Source organism: Oncorhynchus nerka, linkage group LG22 (genome assembly GCF_034236695.1).
Source record: "Oncorhynchus nerka isolate Pitt River linkage group LG22, Oner_Uvic_2.0, whole genome shotgun sequence".
Lineage (NCBI taxonomy): Eukaryota > Metazoa > Chordata > Actinopteri > Salmoniformes > Salmonidae > Oncorhynchus > Oncorhynchus nerka.
Window position 1 is genome coordinate 90,863,347 of NC_088417.1, and position 6,000 is coordinate 90,869,346.

Consider the following 6,000-nt stretch of genomic DNA (forward strand, 5'->3'; position numbering starts at 1 on the left):
CCACAATAATGCTGGGGAGGTCTCTGTGTTGTCGTTGGTATCAAAGAAAAATTTAATTTGGTCTTTAAGATATTCACAGAATGTTGGTTCTGTGAGGAGCTGAGGATTCAACCTCCAGACCCTCTCGTTTGGTACAATGTCACCCAATCTCAGGGAGAAGGTGAGTGGACTGTGGTCCGAGATTATAATATCATGATACCTCACATTACCGGTATAGGGGAGTAGTCTAGCATCCAACAAAAAGTAGTCAATTCGAGTGTCAACATGAGAGTAAAAGGTGTATTCCCTACCCGCAGGGTTAGCGATCCTCCATATATCAAATAAGTTAGAATTTTTTATGTAGGTATTCAAGAATTCGCTTGAATAGGAGGTAGTGGTTCGCCGGGTAGAGGATCTATCCAAATACTGGTCTAGCACACAGTTAAGGTCCCCTCCAATGACCAGGTTAGTATGGGAGATATCTGGAATCAGGGCAAGGACTCTTTTGAAAAAAGAGGGGTTGTCAATGTTTGGCCCATAGATATTTAGTAGAGTTACTGAGGTAGAGTGGATTTCTCGTATTGCGATCACATACCGACCCTCTTTATCCGCAATAGTGGTTTTATGTAGAAAGGGAATTCCTTTCCGTACCAGAATCGCTGTGCCTCTCGTTTTGGCAGAGAAGTTAGAGTGATACACTTGCCCCACCCACCTACACTTAAGTCTGCTATGAGAGTTATTCTTCAGATGGGTTTCTTGCAAAAATATAATATCAGACGAGAGTGCTTTCAAGTGGGCTAGGACCTTGCCCCTCTTAATTGGTTCGTTTAAACCCTTGACATTCCAGGAAGTGAATGTAAGCCCCGCCCTCCTCTCGTTTGTAGTTCCTATGGTGGCCTGCATACCATGTAACTTGATAAAAAGGTAAGAAAGCGCACCAAACCCTCACGATCAGCATATGTAGCACCTACACCCGAGCAGTATCCAACCCACCCCTCCCCCCCTGCAAGCACCTTTACTTCCCACCCTGTTCCCCTAATTTCCCCAACACTTACCCCCCCCCATCAACCCACATTTAACAGGCATGTACAAACAGGAGAGAAAAAAAGGAAAAATTAAAAAAATTAAACACTTTGTCTGGCCGATGCCAAAAAAATCACGGCGCAACCTCTAACAAGAGGTAAAACAAAAATAAAATCCCAACTATACGTTCTCCTTTCACTATCCTAGAACTTCTACTAACATATGAACTGAGGAGGCTCCCGCGAGTTAAGTGTTCAGTTAGCATCTAATAAACCTAAACCGAATAAATTGCAACTTAAACATATTGCGCATTTAAGCGTCATCCTGGGTCAATCCCAGAGATAAGCAAGATATAGCCTCAAGATTATATTGCTAAGCACTGCCGGTCAAAAAATAAACCATTCGCAACCGACCTAGTCAGCCGTACCTTTATATACTGTGGGTCAGGAGATCGGAACAAGGATTTGTTAAATTAAACGTTCCCCCCATAAAAAAAACATGTTTAATAAAAAATAAATAAAAATATATACCTTATATATATATATACACATACATACACATACACACATACATACATATATACATACACATACACACATACATATATATATACACACACACACACACACACACACACACACACACACATATACATATACATGTATACATACCCACACAAAAAAATCATATATATATTTAAAGAATATGTATATACATCCATATGCACACATACACATACAAACATTCATACCCCAGAATAACAATCTACACTGATTTAAAATATACACATACATAATTCTAAAATGCTAAGAGAAAATAGTAATATAGTACAAATAGTAATTATATGTACGCACACCTACACATACATAAGCACTACAGAGGGCTGGTGGGACTCTAGTCGGGAGAGAGGCCCACGGCTAGACAAAGGCAGAACGGCACAAAACATCAACTTGCTAACCAGGCGTCTGCCCCCTCCCAACCATCACCCCCAGTCCCCTGCAAGCAATAAATACATGGTATGGTAGTAAGAGTGATGTAAGGATTGTAAAATAAATAACGAAACAAAACAAAAGTGGGGGAATATAAGTATATCCGTCCGAAGGCGTCAGTGATCAAACCTGGAAGTAAAAAATATGCATCGCTGAGCACAGCCAGGATGAAAGTGAATTTAACGTTAAATGAGAGCTCTGACCGCCATCCATTGGTCTGCTCAGCGTCTTACATGCTCGGTAGCCCTTGTTGAGCCCGTTTAATACGTTTTCACCCAATATGGTATAGTATGGATTCGAGTCCATGAGCAAACCCTAACACGCAATAACAAGGCACTCTAACCTGTACGGGGGATTGGTGTATATCCCCGGATAAACTTCTCTGCGTCCAAAACCGAGGAGAGACAAATCTTCTCACCGGAAGGCGGGGTAATTCTTAGTCTTGCAGGGAAGAGTAAGGCTGGGCGAAGATGGAGTTTGTAGAGTTTGGTCATGACATCTCTGTAGTCGGCGCGATGCTTTGCCACATCGGGCGCATAATCCTCATAGACACGGAATGGATGCCCTTTATGTGACAGGTTGCCCCTCATTCGAGCTTCACGCAGGATAAGATCCTTGGTCTTGAAACTGTGACAACAGATTATTACTGGGCGAGGACGTTGGCCCGGTCCAGGCACTGGGACAAGGGAGCGATGTGCGCGGTCCAGCTGGGGATCCGAATCCAAAACATCCGACCCCATTGCATCCTTCAATAGCTTGGCGAAGAAGTCAGTAGGGCGAGAGCCCGCCTCTATCCCCTCTGCCAGACCAACAACGCGAAGGTTATTACGTCTGGATCGGCCCTCCAGGTCCACCACTTTCACAGAAAGCCTCTGCACAGTATCCTGCGATGACGTGCATAGCTTCTCTAACTCGTCGATCCTACCAGCGTTGAATTCAGAAGCTTTCTCAAGGTCCACAATACTCTGGCCATGCGAAGCGACCGTTCGAATGACGCTCTCGATTTTGGTGTCCAGCTCAGTAATAGTGGCCTTAAGATCCTCAGCTATAGCAACACGTAGCTCCCCCAAAGCCCGGGTAAGTTCTGTAAGTGTCACGTTGTTGCATGTGCCTCCCGCCATGTCTGTCTCGTTGTTTAGTGGGGAGTAGGCCTCCGCTGTGGATTTATTGTCCTTTGGTCGCTTATTACTCGGCATTTTCATATAAAAAGTTACAATCTTGTATTAGAAAGAAACGTTTGTTGTAAAAAGTGCCATAAAGTAGGTTAAATTAGATTATTTCGCAAAAAAGTTGCAGGAGCCTCTCACGCACAGCCGTTCACTCCAACATGCTAGCTCCGCCCGACCACCAAGTGCTAACAGTCAGTATCTGGATAATGTTAAATACTGTTGAAGTAATATGGCTACAGGTTCATCTGCCTCACTTAAAGCCCGTTCTGGTGGGAAGCTGCTGTAGACCACTAAGTGCTAACAGTCATTATCTGGATAATGTTAAATACTGTTGAAGTAATATGGCTATAGGTTCATCTGCCTCACCTAAAGCCCATTCTGGTGGGAAGCTGCTATAGACCACTAAGTGCTAACAGTCAGTATCTGGATAATGTTAAATACTGTTGAAGTAATATGGCTATAGGTTCATCTGCCTCACCTAAAGCCCATTCTGGTGGGAAGCTGCTATAGACCACCAAGCGCTAACAGTCATTATCTGGATAATGTTAAATACTGTTGAAGTAATATGGCTACAGGTTCATCTGCCTCACCTAAAGCCCGTTTTGGTGGGAAGCTGCTATAGACCACTAAGGGCTAACAGTCATTATCTGGATAATGTTAAATACTGTTGAAGTAATATGGCTACAGGTTCATCTGCCTCACCTAAAGCCCGTTCTGGTGGGAAGCTGCTGTAGACCACTAAGTGCTAACAGTCATTATCTGGATAATGTTAAATACTGTTGAAGTAATATGGCTACAGGTTCATCTGCCTCACCTAAAGCCCGTTCTGGTGGGAAGCTGCTATAGACCACTAAGTGCTAACAGTCAGTATCTGGATAATGTTAAATACTGTTGAAGTAATATGGCTACAGGTTCATCTGCCTCACTTAAAGCCCATTCTGGTGGGAAGCTGCTGTAGACCACTAAGTGCTAACAGTCAGTATCTGGATAATATGTGTGAAATGTTTGATAATGGATGTGATATCGACGCTGCCCTACCAAGCAAAAAGGCAGTAACTAACTATTTTCGACCAAATGAGCAATGAAGTTTTTGCTACATTAAGAACATGCTTAATCATGTATCCCGCCTCTATTGTATTGTGTTTTGGAGAAAATGGGGGTCATGTTAACAGTAACTGTATAAAGTTACTGTGAAACCAAGGGAAATACAAGCCCTTTTTCTCAGTTCCACGCTATGAGCAGTTACTGCCTTTTTGCTTGGTAGGGCAGATACAGAGAGGTATATTTTCTGGGTGACCTAAATATTGACTAGCTTTCATCAAGCTGCCCCCTCAAGAGAACTTCAAACTGGTTCAGGTTATCAGTCAGTCTACCAGGGTATTTACAACCAGCATAGGAATGAAATCAAAGATCACATCTTTACTAATGCTGCAGAAATCTGCTCTAAAGCAGTATCCCAATCCATTAGATGTAGAGCTCATAATATAGTAGCCATGTCTAGGAAAACCAAAGTTCCAAAGGCTGGGCCTAATATACTGTATAAGAGGCCATACAATGAAGTTTTGTAGTGATTTCTATGTTGAAGACGTAAATAATATTTGTTGGTCTGTGATGTGTAATGATGCAGTTACTACTGTAATAAGCATGCACCCATTAAGACAATGACTGTAAAAACTGTTAAATCCCGGTGGATTGGTGAGGAATTTAATAATTTATGGTTGAGAGAAATTAAGTGAAAAGAATGGCAAATAGGTCTGGCTGCACAGCCGTTTATACCATAAATTGAGAAATCATGACTAAACTGAACAAAAATAATTAGAATCTGTACTATGAAACAAAGATAAATGATATAAAGAATGATAATAGAAAGCTTTGGAAATTCTGGGCAAAAAGGCAAACTCGGCTCCATCCTTCATTGAATCAGATGGCTCATTCATCACAAAACCCAACTATTAAATATTTTTTTTATTGGGAAGATTAGCAAACAAATTCTGAACCTACACATCCATGCATAACTGACCAAATTATGAAAGACAATCCTTGTAACTTTGAATTCCATGAGTGAGTGTGGAAGAGGTGAAAAATGAATTGCAGTTCTACACATTTTGCCATGGGGTGGAGAGACGATTTTGCAATTTCATAACTAATTTCCTACAATTCTACACATTTTGCCATGGGGTGGAGAGACGATTTTGCAATTTCATAACTAATTTCCTACAATTCTACACATTTTGCCATGGGGTGGAGAGACGATTTTGCAATTTCATAACTAATTTCCTACAATTCTACACATTTTGCCATGGGGTGGAGAGACGATTTTGCAATTTCATAACTAATTTCCTACAATTCTACACATTTTGCCATGGGGTGGAGAGACGATTTTGCAATTTCATAACTCATTTCCTACAAATCTACACATTTTGCCATAGTGTGGAGAGACGATTTTGCAATTTCATAACTAATTTCCTACAATTCTACACATTTTGCCATGGGGTGGAGAGACGATTTTGCAATTTCATTACTCATTTTCTACAATTCTACACATTTTGCCATGGGGTGGAGAGACGATTTTGCAATTTCATTACTCATTTTCTACAATTCTACACATTTTGCCATGGGGTGGAGAGACGATTTTGCAATTTCATAACTCATTTTCTACAGTTCTACACATTTTGCCATGGGGTGGAGAGACGATTTTGCAATTTCATTACTCATATCTTTTTTAAAATGTTACCCCTTTTTCTCCCCAATTTTGTGGTATCCAATTGTTTTAGTAGCTACAACTCCCGTACTGGCTCGGGAGAGACAAATGTTGAAAGTCATGCGTCCTCCGATACACA